Source organism: Leuresthes tenuis, unplaced genomic scaffold (assembly GCF_036924035.1).
Source record: "Leuresthes tenuis unplaced genomic scaffold, fLeuTen1.0.hap1 SCAF_21, whole genome shotgun sequence".
NCBI lineage: Eukaryota > Metazoa > Chordata > Actinopteri > Atheriniformes > Atherinopsidae > Leuresthes > Leuresthes tenuis.
Window position 1 is genome coordinate 7,254,998 of NW_027325375.1, and position 26,116 is coordinate 7,281,113.

At 40.0% G+C, this 26,116-nt stretch overlaps 1 pseudogene; it reads left to right on the forward strand.

Moving 5' to 3' along the window:
* Positions 1-1,431: 1,431 nt before the first annotated feature.
* LOC140280340 (uncharacterized) overlaps positions 1,432-26,116 on the forward strand; it is a 29,228-nt pseudogene continuing 4,543 nt past the window's right edge.

A 26,116-nucleotide genomic window follows, 5' to 3' on the forward strand; every position in this document is an offset into this window, starting at 1 on the left:
AACAACAAACCCTGAGATGTACACCAGTGCATTGTCCACAAGACCACCAAAGCGGGTTGGTAGATAGCTATGGTCAGACACTAAAGCAGGAACGTTGAAAAAAAGGGGGTGGAATCTCTTCAGTTTCTTCTGCTGCTGGAGAAGAGGACATCTCAAAAGTAGACAAGGACACGGTCTCATCCTGTGCTGCCACATTTCCTGATGTGCTTGGAGACACACCACACCGCACCATCAGATGGCAGGAAGATGGCCTGGAACTGGCTGGCTGAGGGATTGTTATCCCAGCCCCCTAAAACACATACAAACAACACATTTACATATACAGTTACCCGAATAATATGCATACATAGAGACTAACCACATAGTAAAAAAGTCTGAAATCCCTACCTGATGCCCTGATTGAATTAAAGAGGAGCTCCACGTGATCCTGGCTAAAGCGGTAGGTGCTGACGTACCGCTGAAGCTGTTCTGGAATCATCAACATCAGGGTGTCAATGTTGATCATGAATCCCATGACAGATAGGTACCTTCACAAGGAAATGTTTTGTCAGTATAATCATGGCAAACCAAAATACCTCAAGAGAGCACTACATGATTTCCTTCATTTATAGATGTTGTCTTATTTTGTACATTCAATATCAATTTGTTTCTCCAATACACAATCAGCCATTCATATTTACCAAAATGATCACATTAACGAAATCAATTATGTATCCATCTTAACTTATTTATTTATCTATTGACAATACCCGAACCGTTCGGGCTATTTACACCGGCTCATAGCTTTCTCCAGCCTTATGCTTGCTCGCGGTTGCTAGGCAACGAGTACTATCAGCCTATTTCCGGACCATTAGGTTTTATAAACCAGTAACGTTTTTGAACAAAATAAATATAAAATCCAAAAGAGACCATAAACTCACAATTAACACATTCACCCATCAAGCACACAATTACAACTCTCCCCTCTTACCTGCAAAAAGCCAAAAATATATATTATTTATCACGTTACGCCACACACATCTTCACACTCAGGAGTGTGTTCTCGTCTCACAGCGTATTCTCGCGAGATATTTCTTTTCCCTGTACATAGTGTAGCGAACGCGCCCTCTGCTGGTGAGACATAGACACTGCATCACCACATTTGTCAAACAATAAACGAACCTTTCCCGATCAGACAACGCACAGACAATTTTCAACACACTCATGACTTATACTTAATGCAAGTAATATTAAACATATAAATAATAACAATGTGGGTATATCACTGATGGCTCTGTATGCCACACACGCAGAGCCACTGTCACAGAGCGACTCAGTGTCTGTGCAGCTAGGGACACCTTCATCTTCTGTGAATCAAAATTCACATGCTTGTCTGTTACCCTGTTAGCTGCATGCAATCTACCTTTTGCTTGGACATCATTCAGATGAATGATGTATCTCCAGTTGATCTGGCCACTGGTGCTGGTTAATGGACTGTAAGCCTGCAGCATATTCCATGCCAACTTCAACATATGGCAAGCATCCATCCGCACAATCACCCTCTCACTAGTTACTGGATGTGGAAAGAATGTTTTTAAGGGCTCAATAGGGTTACCCTTTTGCTGGCACCCAGGCAGGTTGCACAAGCGGACATTGGAGGCACGCCCATCTATTTTGACGCATACGAGAGGGCTGCATTGGGATTGGGTCCCGCCGGGTCCCGCGGGACCAACTCAACTCTCGCGGGAGTGGGCGGTATGAACTTTTCTGCGGGCAGTCGCGGGCGAAAAATAAAAAATACTGCGGGACAGGGATGTAGCGTTGCCAGGTGTACGGTAATTGCCGTATTTATATTATAATTTTGCCCTGTGTACGATGTACTATCAATAATCCCCAAAAAGGCTACAAATACGATAATTTGACCATTCTGTGAATGTGTGGTTGTAATCGGTTGTAACCAGCCTGTCGCACTGTCTGTTGGATTTTTTTGTGAACCCTGAAGGCATTTCCATGTGACAAGTTTCAAGCTAATCGTGCTTTTCTATTTTATTGTTTACGGGGACATTTAGCCTAACGTGGGGTTGATGATGCAAAGCCGTGACGACCTGTTAGACGCTATTCAACACTAGAGTGACTATAGCGCACAATAGACTTGTTATTTTAGTTATGAAGGGTGTACGATAATTTACCTCAAAATACGATGATACTACATTTCCCACCTGGCAACACTGTCGGGATGTATCTTAGCGACAGGATAAACAGAATAAATTATGTGGAAAGGAAGCTCAAAGAAGATCTTTACAGCACAAAGACAAAGCAAGGCAAGTCTGACATTTGGAGAAGTTTCTCAATTGTCCATGAATCTCTTTATTAAAAGCCTATGAAATTACGTGTTTTCTCCTGCGGGACTCGAGAAGACATTTCTATTGTTGTGCTGGCATAAAGTCTCAAAGTTTTGCGGGTGCGGGCGGGAGTGGACATACACATTGCGGGAGCGGGTGGTAATGGTCAGAAATTCAGCGGAGCATGCGGAAGAAAACAGTCCCGCGCAGGACTCTAACACATACCACTCTTATGCCGCACTTATGCAGTTCCTCCGACGCATGAACAAGCAGAACCTCCTGAGTCTCTGGCGATAATAACTTGGTCAGGTAGTAGGTAATTGGGGCCTTCTAATGGCCTTGTAGGCCTACCACCATAAAAACAAGAGCTTCAGTGACAAAATTTGTCTCATTCAAACCATCCGCCATATCCACAAATCCAGACATTTTCTGGGTGTTATAATTGGCTTTGATCTTAGACATTATAAATTCATATTCTGTATTTTCCTAAATAACCTATGTTCCTAGCAGGTACTTTTCCACTCTGCTCATACTGCACAACAGATGACCTTAAATGGTCCAAGACCTTAGAATGACATAAACAACTGGGTCAGACAAAACATCTCTATTAGGGCAGATAGGTCTGGTACATTAGATCCGAGCCTAAAACAGCACTCACACATACACACATTGTTTATCACATCCAAGGAACACAACAAGGACAGCAGCTGGCCTGATCATGCCACTCAAAACTGGCCAATTATACTCTGACAAGTGTGAATACAACTTCTGTGAGATAAAGCTGAATATAAATATGACATGTTTCCGGATAACGGGGCTCGGCCTGACGGATTTCCTGCGGGAGCTCTGGCACTCCGAGTCCAGCGCTGCAATATACTTTACTTGTGACCACTAATAAATACTTTTTTTAATAAACGATTTCTCCAGCTTGTTCTTGGACTTCCAATGAAAAAATCGGGCTAACAATTGGTGCCGTGACCCGGATTGGCTGACTCTGAGACCGTGTCTGATCGAGGACTTCCGGAGCTGGTTGGAGGGGACTCTTCTTCAGACAATTCAAGGCGCCTAAAACACAAGGTGAGCAGAAAACCTCTTGTATCAGGATATGTGAAATTTCTGCACATTGGTCATTCTCAACTAAATTGTCTGAATTAGGATGTCCTCCAATCACTAAATCAAAAGCACAAAATTTGTGTCTACAGGTTTACTAGATGGTCACATGTAAAGTATAAACACATAGTCTCATATAGGGAGAGTCATATGTGTCCTAGTTTAGTACAATTTGGCCAAATAAAAGACATAAATTAATATACCATAAATTCATCCTGTCTTCTAAACTGAATAGGAATTAGATACCAATGGGCGGGGGTCTATTAGTCCGCTATCGCGGTGCGAGTAATCTCGGTATTACTGCACGACCGGCGATGTGAGTAATTTCTGTGCAAGTGGCGCTTGGACCTTTATCTGCAATCGGCGGTGGGTCTGTATTACTGCACTATAGGCGGTGTGAGTAATTTCTGTGCAAGAGGCGCTTGGACCTGTATCTGCAATCGGCGGTGGGTCTGTATTATGTCACAATAGACTGAGTGAGTAATTTCTGTGCAAGAGGCGCTTGGACCTTTATCTGCAATCGTCGGTGGGTATGTATTACTGCACTATAGGCTGCGTGAGTAATTTCAGTGCAAGAGGCGCTTGGACCTGTATCTGCAATCGGCGGTGGGTCTGTATTATGTCACAATAGACTGAGTGAGTAATTTCTGTGCAAGAGGCGCTTGGACCTTTATCTGCAATCGTCGGTGGGTCTGTATTATGTCACAATAGACTGAGTGAGTAATTTCAGTGCAAGAGGCGCTTGGACCTTTATCTGCAATCGGCGGTGGGTCTGTATTACTGCACTATAGGCGGCGTGAGTAATTTCTGTGCAAGAGGCGCTTGGACCTGTATCTGCAATCGGCGGTGGGTCTGTATTATGTCACAATAGACTGAGTGAGTAATTTCAGTGCAAGAGGCGCTTGGACCTTTATCTGCAATCGGCGGTGGGTCTGTATTACTGCACTATAGGCGGCGTGAGTAATTTCTGTGCAAGAGGCGCTCGGACCTGTATCTGCAATCGGCGGTGGGTCTGTATTATGTCACAATAGACTGAGTGAGTAATTTCTGTGCAAGAGGCGCTTGGACCTTTATCTGCAATCGTCGGTGGGTCTGTATTATGTCACAATAGACTGAGTGAGTAATTTCTGTGCAAGAGGCGCTTGGACCTTTATCTGAAATCGGCGGTGGGTCTGTATTACTTCACGTTTGGTGGTTGGACTGTAAAATCCGTGATCGGCGGTGTGTCTGTTTTTTGTTTTTGTTTTCTCTCCGCAATCGGCGGTGGTTCTGTAGTTGTTGTGAACAGACGATACACTAAGGGTTTATCTCTGCATAAGGACACAGGGCTAAGTTTTGTTATTTTTCATGAAAATGTGGGGTGGTTTGCTACTTGGTTGATATTTTACTGTGTTGGTGGAAGTGTATCGAGCAGTCGAGACTGATCGAGAATTCCTACACTGACAGATCTCAAGTGGTTCTGTAAAAGGGGGGCATTGGACTACAAATTAAAGGGGAATTTAGTTAGGGTGTTACAGAGATTGGTGAATTAAAACGAGTGAAGAGGTGAACCCCCAGCGATCAAGCGCACAGAGTAAAAGATTCTGTGTAGAAGCTTCTTGGTGGGGTCCAACACTCAGGTATTGTGCCATTCACCCATTCTGATTAACACGTGAAATACCTGAATATGTCACAAACCTTTGTTGATAAGTGGAAAACATATAAACCCGGCTCATTGGGGTCGGTATTATTTGACACGTTGACTATAAGGCAGAAAAAAGTTCCAAGAGAAGACGAAAAAAGAGGGACAGATAGATTTGTAAACTGGACGAGAGAAATGCAAGGGAAAGGAATGTTTGGAGGGTGTGAAAGTGCTCCACCGCAACTGAGTGATTTCTCTATGTTTTCAAAACAAGCAACAGGCAGTAGGAATCAAACTACAGCAAAGCTAAAGGAGGCAGGTTTATTGCAGAGAGCAAGGGCAGAAAAATATATATTTTAACTGTGTTAAATTCTCTATTCAGATGCAATTCTCTGGACAACTAACACAGCATGTGCCAGACACAACGTCATCTTTTCCAGGGACACATCCTACTCCACTAGAAGATAAGACACATCTTCCCAACATCACGCATGCTCAATAACACAACCATGCCATTTAGCAAAAGAAAAAACTGACCAGTTATACAGACAAGAAAAAGACAAAGGTTAGATATCCTCAGCTTTGTCATAAATGCTCTCACCCTAAGATTATCTCATCCCAACCCTGCTTCCTTCTTCCCCCATTCAGCCCTGAGAGTGAGGACAGATTCTGATTGATCATTGGCCTGTACTTAAAGAGTACCAGAGTTACATATAGTTATTTAGTCAAAAAATTTACAATGATAATGGAAGTTTTTACTAGAGCATTTATCATCAATTCAATAATTTATGTTTAAATAAATTTGAATGGGAGAAATACCACATTGAATGGACAATCGGAAAACCGCTTTTCAATGCAAGTATCACAGTGAAGAGATAAGAAGCAATACAATGATCCTTTAATTGAAAAACTGAAAAACTCTACAAATTGAGACTTTATGATTTCCACCTGAAGCAGGTCTGAGACCGGACAGTCAGACCATATGACATATTAGAAAATATCAGGATTTAACAGCAAGGTCAGACAGATAGGTGTCAGACAGTTTCTTACCATCTTAAAGCATTAAAGGTTAGCCTTTATTGTGTTAAAGATCACAGTAACATGACTTAAAATTTAGCTGATCTAAATACTTCTCCTCTGCTTATTTTCACCAATTCTGAGTTAATATTCATCATCAGTATTTATATTTGATCTCATTAAACCATTTAACTATTTAACTGCAGCAGATCTATGAATCAATTGATCTGTTATCTTAACAGAGCAGCAAAGTGCTTTACAGAAAGGTTTAAAGTGAGTTAGATTATTAGGAAATTAACAAAAACACGGCAATAAAAGGCACAACGAGAGTCAGATATCACCAATGAGTTTCTTAAAGAAGAAAACTCTAAAAGAAATTTAAAGACAGCTGCGCTGCAGTAAGTCTGAGTCATAACAAGTCAAGTCAAGGTTTGTTTTTATGGCACATTTAAAAACAGCCACAGCAACCAGAGAGCTGTACAGCTGAACACTATATTAATACTATTAGCAAATTCTAACCCTGCAGATAACTATTAATTAATCTAACAATAAACATTGAATCAATTAGTGAAATAAAAACAAAAACAGTGTTTACAGTTAAAGACATGCCTCTATACCAGACATGTGTCACTGGAAAAGGAAAGGCTTTGTGACCTCAGCAGGCACTTGAATCAATTACTCGAACTATATTATGCCATAATTGAACCAAAACAAGTTGCTATAGTCAAGTGCAGAGGACATCAAAAGGGAGATGGGAGAGTAGCGAGAGGCAACAATGCAGCAGATAAGGCAGCAAAAACAAAAGCAAGGTATACTGCATTTAACCAGATGTCTCAGAAAACATTGGAGGAAAAATCACAACGAGAATTATGTTTAGAAAACATTAAAGAACTTCATGAAGCAGCGGCACCATCTGAAAAGCAAGCATGGAACGAAAAAAAAAAAAAGATTCCACAGGACGCTGCTGGAATCATGAAGGCAAAATAGTAGCTCCAACTGGACTACTAAATTTGCTATGTCAAGAAGCACACAGTAGAGCTCACTGTGCTAGCTCAAAAGTAACAGCGCTCATTTCACAACACTGGTGGCACCCCCACCTAAAAGACACAATGAAATATTTTGTGCAATCTTGTGAAATTTGCAAGCTGTTCAATCTCAAAGCAGGACTAGGTAGTTTCCCAGTACCCGATGCCCCTGGGAAACAGATAGTAATTGAGTTTACTGACATGGGAGCAGCGAACAGGACTGAAGGTAAACTATATCTTCTAGGGTGTGTAGCTCCCTTTTCTAGATGGGTAGAAGCCACACCTACTAAAACCGAAAAAGGAAAAGAAGTCATTAAATGGCTTACAAGAGAAATTATTCCAAGATTTGGGGGTACCAGAAGTGATAAGATCAGACAATGGTATTCACTCACTTCTCCAATGAAGAACTAGGAGAAGTGGAAAAATTGTTTGGAATTACACATAAGCTCAGTGCAGTCTCTCACCCAGCTTTACAAGGACTAGTGAAAAGAGCAAATAGAACCATCAAAAAGGCCAAACAGAAGTCTGTGCAGACACACAGTTAACCTGGGCTGAAGCTCTACGTATTGTGTTAGCCTAAGATTTACTCCAAATGCCACCATGAATGTTGTCCCACATGAGGTCATGACAGGGAGGAAACACCCTGTCCATTTACAACTGCACCAACAGGCTCACCCCTTGTTGTACTACAGTATGGAAACTTGTGTGAATGTGAAACAACTGAATAACACGGTGATGAGGATATCTCAACAGGTTACATAAATACTCACCAAGGAACAGGACCAGGAAAGTGAACAAACTTAACTGGTCCTCTCCTATATGGACAGGACGCAGAAGCTACAACACATTGTGTAAAGGTATGGTTGACCGAGAATAGACTGAGTAACTGGATCCACAAGGATCACTGTACTCAGGCTCAAGATCCTGCCGAAAGAACATTAACTGAGGTCCGGACTGACTTAGGAACCTCACCTACTAACAAAGACTAGACCACGGGGACTAAAACTCTATCAGAGACTGAACAGACCACTGACTATGAAACCAAAGGAAAACACTACTGTGGAGACTAGACTGTAGAACCGCAGTAGCAGAAACAATAATGGTTACAATAACTAATTTTCACACCTCTCCAGTGTGCAAGTCAGACATTAAAAGCTCAAGTGACAAAGAACTACAACAATAATCTGGACACACCCTCTCTTCCCACCACTCCACACCAGGTGACTAAAAGATCTCTGGAAAATGGTAACAACCCACTTCAATTGCAATTTATTGAGAAACAAAATGGTATGGTACAATCCGATCTGTGCTCAGTCATGACATGTTGGTCGAACGAAAAAGATATGAATGGGATGAATAAAATGTTCTGTGAGAACGTTTTAATCATGTGTTCTGGTTCATTCGAGAAATTACACGGGAGATGACCCAAGTAGTTTAATCGGGTGCACTTAATCAATCAATCAATCAATCAAACTTTATTTTTATAACACTTTACATACAAGAAAATGTAGCACAAAGTGCTTCACAAGATAGAAGAAAATAAAACAAAGCAGTGAAACCCAAGGCCACATACAGACACACATAAACACACACACACACACATCTATACGTACACATACACCCACATACATCCACACATACTGGAAGAAAGAAGTAAAGATTAAGTAAAACAGAATAAATTGAGGCAGAGCTGCTCTAAGTAAGATAAAGCACAGAGCTTTGAACTGCACGATTAAAGGTCTAATTCATGTCAAGGAAAAACAAGAAGGATCCTGAACAATTTAGCTAACATTCCAAAACTGCTACGAGCAAAGAAAAATATTACAAAATAATATCAAGAATCTGGGCCCTTAGGTCAAAGCATGCATGCAAGGTAACAGTGATCAATAACCAACCAAAGATCTGATGTTTGACAACACAAGCGCGATGCTGTGGCACTGCTAAGGAAAAAGTTAGCAGCACAAGGCCACATGGCTCATCTAAAAAATAAATAAATGAGGAATTAAGACAAATAGAAAAATAGAATAAACCTTTGTCTTTGATTCTAATTTGTATGGAAATATGTTATTGTATCATGTGATGTTATAAGAAACTCTGATGTCACACTGTTGGTACCACATGAAGGGTTTCTAATTCAAATGGAAAAAAAATTCAAATTAAAAATGAATGCTGATCCTGAACTGTCTGTGGATGGCTCAGCATCACGAAACACAGCCACTGGTAAGAATTAAATAGAATTTAGTATTAAGTAACAAGTGAGAATTAAGCAGATCATGCTGAAATTTTATCAAAAACACTCTGAGCTGAATTAAGAGGACAGACAATATTTATCCCAAAAAGGTTAATCAGTTACTCATTGAGAAGAAATGGCTGCTTTCTTGATGCTGTGCTGCTCCCAAAATGAAATCTAACCACAAACATTTCTGTCCTGCAGCAGCAACACAGGAGCAGAAACTGCAGTGGAAGAGTTCAGCAGAACTAACATACGGATGAGACTAAGTCTCATCGGGGGGGTGGAGATCATAGTTTACTAACACTTCTCAAGTTTTTCCCAAAATTCTGTGAGTCTTTGTCTTTCTTTTGTCTTTTGTTCTATGTTGTCTTGTGTTTTGTCTTTGTGTTGCTGTGTTCTCTAAATGGTTTGAAGTTTTTTCCACAGAAAAAGTTGATGGTACTGGATTTCTCATTAATGCTGTACAGCAGGTTGGTGAGTATTTTGGTATTGTCCTAAAACATGGTGTCTATCAACTGGCCAGTTGTTTTGTTTTTATTTCATTTATTTTTATTTTATTTTTATTCTTTCGGTTTATATATTTGTTTTTGTTTGGGGTTCATATGAAAACTTAATTGGTCGACCAATGAATACTGGGATTGAACCTGTTAAAAGGGAATTCCTGAATATAGAACATTGTGAAAATGACATGTTGTGCTGGTCGGTTCTCTCTCCTGCTAACATTCATCCACAGCTTAAATTAACTGCATCGGCAGCAGAACCTCTACAGGACTCACAGCCAAGTGACTGACAAGACGTCGGTCTGAAATTCTGGGAGGCACGATCATCATGCCAAGATAATGGTTGAACAACCACACAACCTTCAACCACTGTCAACAAAATAATCTGAATTATCTCCTGAATTGTCCCAAAGAAAAAGATTAGTTAGGGAAAACGGGTGGTAAAGACCCCTTTGTGGAAGTGAAGTGCTGGTAACCTCTCCTTCCTAGTTAGCTCAGACTGCTGAACTGAGGTTCAGCCAGAAGGACAACCAAACACCAAGCAGTGACAGGATTGGACCAGAAGAGACTGAGCTGCACTGCACCACTCTGCACAATGTTATCATAAAATTTTCACTCAAAAGAAATTGTCAGTTACTCATCTGTTCTCAACAGGGTCATATCTTCATATTCACGTCATGTTTAAATGTCTGTATTGTTTTGTGTTTTGTGATGTTCCTCTTTAGTTTAATGATTTTAAGTAGACCAATTATTAATCATAGGAATTCATACATACGTCCATTGCCATTGGTGTGAATCGGCTGTTCGGAGCGGGACCGTAGGCACTGAAAGGTAATTAAGTGGTCGGTCGCCAAGGGGGAATAGGAGAATTTTCCCGGATATCAGCCATCGGTTTTTTCGCTCCTATTCGCTGCGAACAGTGGACGATCCTGATGGTGATGTTAATTGCCTTAAGCACTTTTTGAGTTTCAATATTTTATGAATTGTAGCTTAATTAATTATTGTTGTGTTGTAATGGTACTTATGGGTGAGCAGGGTCTTGCCACTGCTTAAACCACATATAGTTTTGGGCCAAAATGAACTAAGATTCTACACAGAGATTGGGTTAGGGGCCACATACACACACTAATTTTAAGACATATTGAAACATTTATTGATTTATTCCTTGCATACACGTACAGGCGTGATACTTATAGCTTTTAAGTGCTCATTGCAGAGTTATGATCAGTTGAGTAATGAAGGTTGAACTAATCTGGGAAAGAGGTTCTGTTCCCAGCATCATGATAAACACTCCTGATACAGAAAGGTTTAGCTAACGCATTACAATTATTTTACACATGCATATGCAATGAAAACTTGCTTGCTGCTGATAATCGCAAAGAAGAACAGCTTACACATAACAGCTCACATAATGAAATTTTATCAAAAGGGGGATAACAAGAATCTCCTGTCTGGTTGTGCTGCACCTCAAGGTAGTTGGCCACTTGCAGTTTGGGGACCTGCTAAGTTGGCTGCCGCTAACAGGTGTGACACAATACAGAATATAACAGTCCTACCTCATTTAGTTGACATGATTAAATCATGTCAAAAGGGGGAGTTGTTATAATTGGCTTTGATCTTAGACATTATGAATTCATATTCTGTATTTTCCTAAATAACCTATGTTCCTAGCTGCATATATATATATATATATATATATATATATATATATATATATATATATATGTTTTTTTTAAAATATATATATATGGAGAATTGTTAGAGGTAACCTGTCTAAATTATCATTGAAATTCTTAGAGCCATCAAACACATTCCTAAGGACAAAGTGTTCTGCAAACATAAAGTAAGTTAGCAACGGCAGTAACTTCTGCTTTTATCAGCACTATCACTGGATTATATATAAACTGTGGTTTTCCCTGCCTAACACTTTCTTTGTTGCTGTGATGTTTCAGGACAAGACTGGGAGGCAGATTTCAGTGGAGGTGGCTGTTATGCTGAAGCTGGAAAGTAGCACTGCCAGTTCAGTGGGGCACTCAGCACCTGTGTCCCTGCTGGACTGGTATGATCTACAGCAGGAGCTGATTCTTGTGCTGGAGAGACCAATGCCTGCCGAGGACCTCGCTAACTACATCGAAGAATATGGAGGCTCCCTCCAGGAAGATGAGGCCAAAGTAAGCTGATGGAAAATATTTGCAATCTTTGTGAATGTCATTCTTTGAGAGACATCGTCACACTTTCTGCTTTGTTTGATGTAAATGATTTCATAATGGTTATCAAAATAATTTAAAGCCATAAAAAATGTCACACCATCCTCTCTTCTTAAATATCTAACCTGTTTTTTTTCCTCTTTCAGATTATAATACAACAGTTGGTTGATGCAGCAGTCCACCTGAAACAAAACAGCATCTTCCACAGAGACATCAAAGTTGAAAATATCCTGATTGAGACCGGCTCAGATGTCCCACGACTTCGTCTCATAGACTTTGGAATGAGCTGCATCAACAAAAAGACATCTAAGTATCGGACTTTTTATGGTATGTTATTACTTCAGATTTCGCTCTTCTCCAATCAGTGATTTAAAAACCAAAGCCACTCCTCCTCTAACATTTATTCTTATGTCTTTATCCTCAAGGTACCAGTGCTCATGTCCCTCCAGAGTGGCTGAACTCCTGTACATACAGTGCTGGACCTACAACAGTGTGGCAGGTAGGAGTGGTGCTGTTTGAAATGCTCCACAACAAAGAGTTCAGGTCCACTAACTTCATCAGGAAGAAAGTAAAGATTATCAGTACGCTGTCTCAAGGTAAAACAAACACCCATACACACATCTGTCATTAAGAAAAGATAATCTGTTTCAGTTCACATTCTGATAGACCACTGCAGACCTTCCACATGCAGTCAGGATGAGGTCAGGACAGGGAAAAAAGGAAAGAGGAAAGTCACAGAAGATGGAGAGGGACCCTCAAGAAAGGCAAAGAGAAGGAGGAGACTCCTGGACGTCGTTTTAAATCAAGAGTCAGCCTCCTCCTCAGTGGAAAGTGGTAGGCTGGTGCATTTTGTGAAATTACAGCTGCATAATTAACTTACATTTTAGATGTAGTGGTTGAATATTATAATGTCCTTTAACTTTGTCACACTGATCTAAACACACATTTTCAATCAAACTACAAACATGTGAGTGTCATCATGCTAATGTTTCAATGTGTTATTGTCATTTATAGAATCCAGTAGCAGCAATTTAGAAGGTTGTACATCTGATGGGGACATAAGGAGGAGTAATTGGAAGAGGAAGGCCTTAACTGCTGAGGAAACACCAAGCAGGAAGAGAACAAAGAAAACAGAGACCATAAAGGACCAAATAGATGCCCAGCGAGGTCAGTCATTAATAAATAATGTAACATTTAGCTTCAAGTGCATTATATTTAATATAAGTATTTATATTAGATATTACCTATTACCTAGGCAATATATATATATATATATTACAGCTTATATAACCTATGTAAATTATCATTGAAATTCTTCTGCTGTACTGTGTAAATGATGTTTATGTTTTATTTTAGCTGAATTTGAGGAGAAATACGAAGAGAAAAATCAGCTCGGCAAAGGAGGCTGTGGATCTGTGTTTGCAGGCTGTCGGAGAGCAGATCATTTACCCGTATGTATTAGACACACATTGTCATATTCAAGACATTCACCGTATGATGTGACTAACCAAAGTTTTGTTTGTATCTTGCAGGTAGCCATCAAACACATTCCTAAGGACAAAGTGTTCTGCAAACATAAAGTAAGTTAGCAACGGCAGTAACTTCTGCTTTTATCAGCACTATCACTGGATTATAGATAAACTGTGGTTTTCCCTGCCTAACACTTTCTTTGTTGCTGTGATGTTTCAGGACAAGAATGGGAGGCAGATTTCAGTGGAGGTGGCTGTCATGCTGAAGCTGGAAGGTAGCACTGCCAGTTCAGTGGGGCACTCAGCACCTGTGTCCCTGCTGGACTGGTATGATCTACAGCAGGAGCTGATTCTTGTGCTGGAGAGACCAATGCCTGCCGAGGACCTCGCTCACTACATCGAAGAGCATGGAGGCTCCCTCCAGGAAGATGAGGCCAAAGTAAGCTGATGGAAAATATTTGCAATCTTTGTGAATGTCATTCTTTGAGAATTACCAGCATTTAGTCTTTCTTTAGTGTACATCTGATGGTGATATAAGGAGGGGTAATAGGAAGAGGAAGGTCTTAACTGCTGAGGAAAAACAGTGGCTAGCTACAAAGTAAGTATTTGCACTTACATTTAGTAATTTTCATTGTTTCATGTGTGTAGTTGGATGTTGTCAAGCTTAACATGTCCACTCTGTCATAGTGAAATATCAGTTAATATAAATACCTTTCAGAAATCTGAAATATATTAGTTAAAAAGTGCAACTGAATCATGTCGCTAACTGAAGGTCCACCATGTACTCATTTAATGATAAAATTAGCTGAAAATGTCCACCCTGTCAGAAAGCCTCCCATGACAGGGTGGACATGGTTCATGACAGGAAGGACATTGAATTGATTTAATATAATTATGAAGGATGAAATAGTGTCAACACTCAAAGTGAAAAGGGAGATAACAAAAAGGGAACATGACCTTAACTCAGATTTCCAGGAGAGGCTCCTCCATTTTGGGCGCCATGTCTTTAACATTAAATGGCAGTTTGATGCGTGCAGGGAGCTCAGGAGGAGTCTGAAGCACGAGTACCTCTTGCACATAGATTTGAGTGAAAATTACTCGTGCAACTACAGTGAAGAAATCCAATCTGTGCATTTTGGAAGTTCACACCAGCAGGCCAGTCTGGACACACAACGCTCGTGAACAAGCCCCGCACACCTTTTACTCCATATCACCCTCCACAAGACACGACCCTGTGGCCATCTAGGCCCACCTTGTTCCAGTTCTGAAGGTACTGAGTGAACGGCACCCTCAAGTTAGCATACTTAATTTTTTCAGTGACGGGCCTGCAACACATTATCAACAAAAGGGAAATTTCTTCTACCTCTTAATGGAACCATTCAAGAATGGGTTCAAAGAAATAACATGGAGTTTCTTTGAAGCTAGCCATGGAAATGGGGTACCAGATAGTGTGGGTGGGGCCCTCAAAAGGTCAGCAGACTGGATTGTAGCCCATGGAGGAGACATCCCTGATGCCCAAAGTTTGTATGACAAGCTGAAAAGTGTGGACAAATCTGTCGAGCTTTTCTTCGTCCCATAGAGGGATATATTGAATCAAAGACTAAGAAAAAGGCTATGGCTCGGTTTTAGGTCCCTCTCCCTGCTCTCTCATCCAGATTACAGAATAGCTTTGTCAAATCTGATCCTTTCATGTGTTGTGTGGTTAAGTAAAGTTTATTAAGGTTTTATTTATGGCATTTATGAGGCCATTCAATGACATTTCACAACGTGTCCAACCTGACATGCCCAAGGTCCACCCTGTTATGTCATTGTACATCTTTTCATTTTCATGTTTTATGAAAATATACAAATAATTTTTTCAAGTTATTGAAACCTTTTGTGTGATTCCTTTACAAACAAATGAGGACCAAATACAATTGTTTGAAAGTTTGACCAGATATCTTTGCTGTTAGATTTTATTTAGAAAAGAAAGTGAAATTCTCGCAGATTTTATAGAGAAATAAAGAGTTTGCCATAATTCTATTAATATCCAAATACTTTTCCCATTAACTAAAATATGTTGTTGACAAAGGGACTAAAATGTTCCCACCAGCTACAGGACTGCTTCCAGAGAACCGACTGGGAGGTTTTGAACACCAGGACACGGAGAACCACACTACAGCAGTCTTGGATTACATGAGGTTCTGCACGGACAATGTCACCAGGAACAGATGTCTGAGGATTTATCCCAACAGGAATCCCTGGATGACTAAGGAGGTCCAGAGCCTGTTTAAAGCCAGGAACACTGCTTCCAGGTCGGGGGATACGGCACTCGACAGTGCTGCTAGAGCCAACCTGAAAAGAGGCATCTGCAAGGTCAAGGCAACATACAGAAGGAGGATAGAGGACCAGCTCAGGAGTAACAACTCCAGGCAGGTGTGGCAGGGTGTCCAGCACATCACCAGCTACAGATCCAGAAACTACCCGCTTAGGTACGAGGTGGAGCGGCTGTCAGAGTGGTGCCAAGGCAACAATCTGCTCCTCAACACCACCAAAACAAAGGAGCTGGTTATTGACTTCAGACTTCAGAGCAAAATCAGCTTGACGAAGGAGGCTGTGGATCTGTGTTTGCAGGCTGTCGGAGAGAAGATCATTTACCCGTATGTATATAAGCTGTAATATATATATATATATTACAGCTTATATAACCTGTGTAAATTATCATTGAAATTCTTCTGATGTACTGTCAAACTAAAAGGATGTTTATGTTTTATTTTAGCTGAATTTGAGGAGAAATATGAAGAGAAAAATCAGCTCGGCAAAGGAAGCTGTGGATCTGTGTTTGCAGGCTGTCGGAGAGAAGATCATTTACCCGTATGTATTAGACACACATTGTCATATTCAAGGCACTCACTGTATGATGTGACTAACCAAAGTCTCGTTTGTATCTTGCAGGTAGCCATCAAACACATTCCTAAAGACAAAGTGTTCTGCAAACATAAAGTAAGTTAGCAACGGCAGTAACTTCTGCTTTTATCAGCACTATCACTGGATTATAGATAAACTGTGGTTTTCCCTGCCTACACTTTCTTGTGTATTTCATTCTTTGAGGACCTCGCTCACTACATCGAAGAGCATGGAGGCTCCCTCCTGGAAGATGAGGCCAAAGTAAGCTGATGGAAAATATTTGCAATCTTTGTGAATGTCATTCTTTGAGAGACATCGTCACACTTTCTGCTTTGTTTGATTTAAATGATTTCATAATGGTTATCAAAATAATTTAGAGCCATAAAAAATGTCACACCATCCTCTCTTCTTAAATATCTAACCTGTTTTTTTTCCTCTTTCAGATTATATTTGTCAGGATTCAGGTTTTGTTTCATGTCTCGTCACTTCCTGTTTTATTTTGAATGTTAACTTCTCCTCTCGTTTCAGCTAATTTGCCCTTCCTCCCGTGTCCTGCGTCTGCGTGTCTCCCCTGATTACCAAGGTGTTTCCACCTGTTCCCCTTGGATCCTCATATAGTCTTTGTCTTCCCTTGTCTTGTGGCCAGTGTGTTGTACCTAACAGTCCTCATCCTAGCCTCCAAAACCTATCGCTTGATTCCTTGTGTTCCAGATTCCTGACCATTGTGGTATTCAATATTTTGATGCCTTGTTTATTCGCTGAAGTCGAGTGTTTCTCCTTCAGAGTTTTTCTTTTGGTTAATGTTTGTGTAGTTTCACAGTTCAGCTTTGACTCATTTTTATAGTCGTTTTTGGTTTCCTCCTTTTGAGAGATTTTTGTTGTAATGTTTCATAGCTCCTCCGTTATAGGAGTGGCTGCTTGATTTTTGTTCTTTGATATATTCTATAATTCCTCCATTAGAAGGTGGAGTTTCGTGTGGTTAAATTGAAATATTAATCTTTTCATAGACCTTTTGTTTTCCTCCTAGAGTGGAGAGACTGTTTCTTTTGATTAAGTTTTATACCGGCCTCTTACACTTCTATAGTAATAGTGATCAGAGCCTTAGTAATTTTCATAAGTGTTTATTTCTCTGTCCGGAGTTTATTATATAAACTATCTTACTTTGAAATTGATCCTGCGCCTGTGTCCTGTCGGTTTCTGACAATAATGCGACGGTTGATGCAGCGGTACACCTTAAGTATAAAAGCTTCTTCCACAGAGACATCAAAGTGGAAAATATCCTCTATCTCTAACATTTATTCTTATGTCTTTATCCTCAAGGTACCAGTGCTCATGTCCCTCCAGAGTGGCTGAGCTCCTATACATACAGTGCTGGACCTACAACAGTGTGGCAGGTAGGAGTGGTGCTGTTCGAAATGCTCCACAACAAAGAGTTCAGGTCCACTAACTTCATCAAGAAAAAACTCAAGATTAGCAGTACGCTGTCTCAAGGTAAAACAAACACCCATACACACATCTGTCATTAAGAAAAGATAATCTGTTTCAGACCACATTCTGATAGACCACTGCAGACCTAACAATGTTTGTTCTTTTTCTTCACATCCTCCAGATTGCCTGGATTTCATGGAGCAGTGTTTGACTAAAGTTCCCAAGCAGCGCCCCACACTGGAGCAGCTTCTAGGTCACCCTTAATTGATGTGAGACAGGAACAACACACGCTCTTTTAATCAAGACAACTGAAATTTTATTGAAAGTTTGATTAATGTTTAAATTTAAACCTAAATATTTATATCCGAGTTCAACAGGAATAAACCTCTCATCATCCTCTCTTCTTAAATATCTAACCTTTTTTGTCCCTGCCTTTCAGATTATACTACAACAATTGGTTGACGCAGCAATAGATCTGAAATGTTGGGACAGGACCAAGGCAGCATGTTTTCCACAGCACCCTCTTAAGCCTCAGAATCAGTTGGATACATACTGGAAAGTTGAGGTAGCAGTCAGTCAAGAAAGGAAAGTCTTTCGTGTCCATGGGGGTTTGGGTAAAGGGTGGGGTGAGTGGCTCCACTACAGGAGAGAGACGGGGGAGGGAAGAAACTTGTGTACTGTACTAGGAAAATTGCTGCTGCAATAGACTGCCTCTGGCATGGCGGCATCTTGAAGCAATGTTTTAGAATATGGTGATTTCACTACTCACACACTTGGATTCCATATTCCAGTTTTGAAAATATTCAGATTTCATATAATTAAATATTTAATATCCAGGTATTGGTCATACCTATGAAAAGTTTAATGTAAAAACACATCTGACGGACTTAAATATTTTGGCATTAGAAGAGTTAAGTAGCTGAAACTATGTGAAAACCATTAGGTTCCAAAAAAGTACAGAAGTCTGAAAAGATCATCTCAGTAGTGTGCATGCTATTCAAAAAAAGTACGTTTTTACATTGTATGTAGCATAGAGGAGAACTATAAGCATTTCTGAAACAAATGTTCAGAGTAAGAAAGTCAGACTCGTATAATTTAAATGTGGTTAGTTCTCTTGTTTTTATGTGTTTAGGTCCAGTGTGTTTTCAGCATTTTAAATCAACAGAAAATGGCAAAGGCTGATAAATGAATATCCCTTATGTTGTTTAGGGAGCTTTGTTGTGTGTACTGTCGTGTTGTCTGATGTACCATTATGGTGTGGATTAGATCAACAGACAGGTTTCATCAAGACATTGGATGTGTTAGTGGATATTTACACCCACTATTGATTTAGCATTTTTCTATTCATTTGGCTCATTGCTACTATTCTAAATTATGTTGATATTTAGGACCTGGCTTTGCCATGGAGGGTATGTGATGAGATGTGCCTTGAAGTCCAGCAGGAATGGCTATAAGGTAGAGAAAAGCCTGTTGATTACTAATTGTGTTCACTGTATTTCATGATTGATTGATTGATTATAGTGGCACTAATTTTTATTTAGATCCATTACCAAGTAAAACCAAAGTGATTTTGTTGATACTGAAAATGATACCAATACTTTTTTACAAAAGCTTAATGCATTAAAAGAAGGGTTAGTGATGCCTGTCTCGCCCTAGCAGAACTAGCAGCAGGTCTGTATATTTTGTCCACTCCTTCACTTCGCCACAGCATGACTTCCTCATGCTCTGTTGTGTGATGGCATTTCAAATGTTGAAGGAGTTTTGTGGTTTTTCCACTATATCTCATTGTCTGACGACACACGTACCCACATGACTACGCAATGTAACAATTCCTCAGTTTAAGATAAGACCTATTTTTCAAACCTACTATGTAAGATTCATTTTCATAAATGTATCATCCATTAGTGTGTGATCGTGTACGTTTTCATGTGTGTGTTAAACAGGTGCCAACCTGGATGGGATAAATGCAGAGGAGAAATTTCGTGTACTTCGTGTACATGATAATATATCTGATATTAATCAGTGGGTGCTTGCGCTTCCTTTTTCCCTAGGTTACTGTTCACAAAATCCCAGATAGAAACAGTCTATGGTTCCACATTGTGTGAGCAAATGCTGCTTATTTGAAATAAAATTAAATGTAGCCTACTTTTTTAACAAACGTGTCATACTATAATTTCCTGGGGTTTAATGCAGGACTGGAATATATTAAATTTTTAAGATTTCTAACTTACGCCTTATAACACAACAAATGAAGATCCAAACAATATCTCGTGACAAGATAGGGTAATGTTACAGGACATAACAAGAATAAGACTGGCTATTTGTGTACACCACCAAACATGCTGACAAAAAACTATGAAAAAGTTGTAGTTTATCTGTAATACAGTTTAATTTTTGTAATTTACACTTTGAAGGATTTGAATGTGGCATAGAGTGAAATCAAAACATGTGCTGTTCAATACACATAGTATGTAAAACAGTGGCATGAATTACAAGAAAGCTAAGGACATTTTAAAGGTCTCCAAACTTCCAAGAATTTAAAGTGAAATTTGCAAAAACGGACCAAACATTTTCACATGAGAAGAAACTATTTCCACGTTTACCTCAGACGGAGCTGAGGTCGCTAAATGAGGCTTCACCGCTGAGGCAGGGACAATAATAAGTTTATTCTTTAGGATGAACAGACTTTCTGACGTCTTCCTCGCTTCTTCTCATTGCATTGTCTTGGGTCTAGTTGCTGCATCTACTACGAAATTCTACGGATTTTTTTTTATAACTTCATTTGAGATGGCAAGTGTCTTTTCTTCTCTCCAATTTTATTGTAGATGGCAACTGTGCCCTTTTTTTTTTAAACTTAATTAATTATTGACAAGTGTTTTTATGTGTACGTAATGTGGTAATGTAGATTAAACAGATGTGGCAGGCGGGAAAACAAAGTTCTAAAGTGTGATATCTGTCTCCAGCATTCTTCATAGCTATGGCAGTTTCAGGCCTGAGAATAACAAAGGTTTGTATGCTTCAAAAAAAGTCAGAAGCACATAATAAAAATATTCAAAACTTCTCCAGTGATGCTTTAAAACTTTTTAAGCCTCAGGACCTTGTTAATACTCACTAGGTCATCTTTTGACATAAAAATTCAAGAAAGGTCATACATTTATATCTGATAAGTTGGCTACACAGTTCCATGAGTCATTTTACAGTGGATATTTTTCACTTTCTTCCCGATTCTTTACATGCATTGTCAGTCTCCTATTTTTGAAATTCAGTGTAATCAGTTGTCATGTATAATAATCAGTACACCACTTTCTGAAAGATTTTAAGTGTATTTCTGAATTGGACTGTATACGAATTGACATGCTAATGTTCATGGTTAAGGTTATTGCATCACTTCCTGTGTAGCTTGCTTGTGCTCTGTGGAATTGCTCGCTTCTCTTGTCTAGTTGAATATCATTAATTTAATTTCAGAATAATTGATCTAATTCAGTTCTTAATTACTTGTATACCCATAGTGGCGTATCTTTCACTGTAACTTCAGTAACACACTTTTTCTCCTTTAGGTATATCTCAGTTTGCATGTGTTGCATGGCTGTTAGTTCTCCCCATCCATCTCCAGCTTTCACTCGCTCAGTTGGTTTAATCTACTCCTCAGCCTCCTTTAGTTATGGTGGCACTTGTGACAACAGTAGTCTTTTGTAGCTTTGGATGTGGAAGCTTGGCTCTGCACCATTGAAAACAACCTGGTAGCTAACCAAGCCCACATTAGCCGATGTGGAACTACCTATCATGGCTAATCCTGTTAGCTCTCCCAGATCAACACACTTAAAAGTACCCCCTCTTGACAAATCACTTCTCTTAGAAATTGATTAAATAAAATAGAACTTGATGCGTTAATAGTGCCAACTCCACCTGTTTTACATGAATGTTAGTTAGAAAACCTGGGTTGGCTTACTAAATTAATAACCAGCATCGTAGTACTGCATAGCGAGATGTCAATGGTTAGGATTAGTTAAGTCAAATCACCGAAAGATTTGTAGTACAGGTCCCCTGGACAAAAGAGAAGCAGTTTTACACAAGTCGCTGTTGCTTTCCATCTACTTCCACTCTCCCCAAACCCTGTTATGACTTCATCTGCATTTTCCGGACTTTAATTTCTCCGGAGTATAAATTGCATCAGTCAAAAAATTCGTCACGAAGAGGAAAAAAAACATGTACAAGTTGCATTTATTTATGGCTTGGAAGTCTGCTGGCAGTTTCTGACACACCATTGTCCGTACTCTGATAGAGAGGCAGTTGCATGAATTGATAAGGCCCACCTGAAAAGTCATTTATAGTCATCTCCTTGGCACGAACCACGGCATGGAGACGTAACTGCACCATTGACAAGCCTCTCCCAGCAGTATGTTGTTGTTGAAGCACCCACAAAAAAAAAAACCTTCACACTTAACTCTATTTGTTCCCAAATGCAAAATGACTGAAATGATATTGAGCAGTAGTTGTCTGGGCTTTCCAAAAGTCTAACAATGTTTTTCTTTTAGACATGGCTGCTTTTTCCACTCAGTTCTGACACCTGACTATTTTCAGATCAAGTTGTTTTTCGGTTTGATAAGCCACTTAACACTGACCATTAGATAGTTCAGGCTTAGAAAATGGACCTCGAAACATGAACCAGTATTTTGTCAACACATAAATGACAACTTATAGCAATACACAAATTTTAAATTGTGTATTTAGGTTCTTTTTAACAAGCAGCATGTTGAAAAGACATAAATTGTTCTAATTTGGTTAGCTGCATTGATGAAAAATACCTTAGACAACACAGTTTTACAGGCGTTAAACAATACAGGGAGAGATATGGAGAAGAGGTGAACTGAAAATCAGTGGCAGCAGGTCTCATGGAGGGATGAATCCTCCGCAGAGCCCGGACCTCAACATTATTGAAGCTGTGTGGGATCATCTTGACAGAGAACGAAACAAAAGGCAGCCAACATCCAAAGAAGAGCGAGAAATAGAATAGAATAGAATGGAAAGGAAAGGAAAGGAAAAGAAAAATACTTTATTCAAAATTAGTGATGTAGCTCAAAATTGTTATTTTTTTTCCCTTTTTGTTTTTCTTTTTAATGACAGAAAGTTTGTCTCAGAGGGTTCAGACTGTGGTGAATTGAAGTTCAGCAGAAAAGGGTATCGTAGAAATCTTCAAAAATCACCACGAATAGATTGGGGTGTTGTTTTTGCAGTTTGGAAACAACTTAGCTGATGAATACACAAACAGTGTCAGCAGGTGATTTTAATACTAATTAAAATACTATGGTTACCAAACAGTTACAACTGTTTTTGCAAATTAAGAAGTTTCTGTATTACACTCCCTGTTTTCCTCAGATCATCATCACTGGTTATGTGTCTTTAATCTGAATCTTTTTTGGGTAGTGATAAAGAATTATTTAATAAATGAATAACAAAATTATAACTTTTTTTTATTGTTATTTGTAGAGGGCGACAGTAGCATGACACGTTCAGTGAAGGGTGGCCGGACAAAGGCAACCAAAAGAAAAGCCAGTCCCGACCAGCAGTTCCCCAATAAAAGAACCAGGGTCTCTGAGGTGGCAGGACCTTCAACAAGCTGTCAGGACGAGGTCAGGACAGTGAAAAGAAGAAAGAGGAAGGTTACAGAAGATGGAGAGGCACCCTCAAGAAAGGCAAAGAGAAGGAGGGGACTCCTGGATGTCGGGTTAAATCAAGAGTCAGCCTCCTCCTCAGTGGAAAGTGGTAGGCTGGTGCATTCTGTGAAATTACATTTTAGCTGTAGTGGTTGAATATTATAGTGTCCTTTAACTTTGTCACACTGATCTAAACACACATTTTCAATCAAATTACAAACGTGAGTGTCAACATGCTAATGTTTCAATGTGTTATTGTCATTTATAGGATCCAGTAGCAACAATTTAGATGGTTGTACATCTGATGGAGATATAAGGATGGGTAATAGAAAGAGGAAGGCCTTACCTGCTGAAGAAACATCAAGCAGGAAGAGACCAAAGAAAACAGAGACCATACAGGATGAAATAGATGCCCTGCCTAACACTTTCTTTGTTGCTGTGATGTTTCAGGACAAGAATGGGAGGCAGATTTCAGTGGAGGTGGCTGTTATGCTGAAGCTGGAAAGTAGCACTGCCAGTTCAGTGGGGCACTCAGCACCTGTGTCCCTGCTGGACTGGTATGATCTACAGCAGGAGCTGATTCTTGTGCTGGAGAGACCAATGCCTGCCGAGGACCTCGCTCACTACATCGAAGAGCATGGAGGCTCCCTCCAGGAAGATGAGGCAAAAGTAAGCTGATGGAAAATATTTGCAGTCATAAAAGCCATAAAAAATGTCACACCATCCTCTCTTCTTACATATCTAAACTGTTTTTTTTTTCCTCTTTCAAATTATAATACAACAGTTGGTTGATGCAGCAGTACACCTTAAACAAAACAGCATCTTCCACAGAGACATCAAAGTGGAAAATATCCTGATTGAGACCGGCTCAGATGTCCCACGACTTCGTCAAATAGAATGAGCTGCATCAACAAAAAGACATCTAAGTATCGGACTTTTTATGGTATGTTATTACTTCAGATTTCGCTCTTCTCCAATCAATGATTTAAAAACCAAAGCCACTCGTCCTCTAACATTTATTCTTATGTCTTTATCCTCAAGGTACCAGTGCTCATGTCCCTCCAGAGTGGCTGAGCTCCTATACATACAGTGCTGGACCTACAACAATGTGGCAGGTAGGAGTGGTGCTGTTTGAAATGCTCCACAACAAAGAGTTCAGGTCCACTAACTTCATCAGGAAAAAACTAAAGATTAGCAGTATGCTGTCTCAAGGTAAAACAAACACCCATACACACATCTGTCATTAAGAAAAGATCATCTGTTTCAGTTCACATTCTGATAGACCACTGCAGACCTAACAATGTTTGTTCTTTTTCTTCACATCCTCCAGATTGCCTGGATTTCTTGGAGCAGTGTTTGACTAAAGTTCCCAAGCAGCGCCCCACGCTGGAGCAGCTTCTGAATCACACTTGGTTCACGTGAGACAGAAACAACACACACACTGTTAATCAAAACAAATGACATTTTATTGAAAGTTTGATTCATGTTTAAATTTAAACCTAAATCGTTATGTCTGAGTTCAACAGGAATAAATATACATTCTAAATATGTCACATTTTCTGTGATGTGAGGATGTAAGGATAGGATAGAATACAATATATTAGAATACAATAGAATAGAACATAACACAATACAATAGAATAGAACACAATAGAATAGAATAGAATCCTTCTGTATTAGTTCTTCAACAGGTACATCTACAGTGTTGCACAAGAGGAACAGAACAATTATAAAATGTGTTTTTAAATGATCAGTGTTCACTTCTCTGAGAGGAAGTGTTCACTGATGACTGAATGATCTCAGATGTGCAAAAATGAATTGCCCTAAATATTGCAAAAATAAAATCCATTTTTAGACACAATTTTCAAAGAAAGTAAATGTTTATTTAATATTCTGACATTTGAATATTAGTTCAAGTAGTTTCACATTTATATTAGCCCCATGGGTGGGGCCTCTGCCAGGAGGTATGGGGGCGCTCAGGCTCCTGGGGCCCGGGTCCGGTGCGCGGCCCATGTCTGGGCAGCTGGGGCCTGGCGTAGTCGGTGGGCCGTTGCCCTATGCTTATGGGGGCTCTTTCCTCCGCGGTCTTCTGGGTGGATGCGTGGTTGTCCCTGCGGTGGGCTTCCTGGGTTCTGTGCTCTGTGGGGGCTGCTGGTGGCCTGGGTCTTGAGGCCCTCTCTGCCTGCTTCTGATTGCTGGGGGGGGGGGCTGTGGATTGTTGCTCTGTACACTTATACACTCATAACTAAGCAGGGTTATCATGTAGGTCCTGTGCCATGGGTATTGCATGTTCACACACGCACACACACACACATTCATTAGCCCAGTAGCAGGCTCGCTAAGCAGTTGATGTGTTATCCTGTGGTTTCAGGTCATCTACATCCACAGTTGTGTTGTATGCGATTGCCGCTACTTCTGCTGGTTTTTGTTTGTTTGTGTGTTTGTTTTTTCTCTGCTTGTCTGCTTTCAGGAGCTTATGGTGGCGCTAAGGCTGGATTCCCAACAGAGGCCGTGGATTGTCGTCTGTTTTGTTTTTACAGGTGTAGCAGCTGGTTGTCTGGTTTTTGTTTCTATTTTTGTTCTGTTTCCTCTTCTTTGGTATTCTTCTTTCCTTGTCCCCCGGTCCGGTTCAGCTCTATTACATG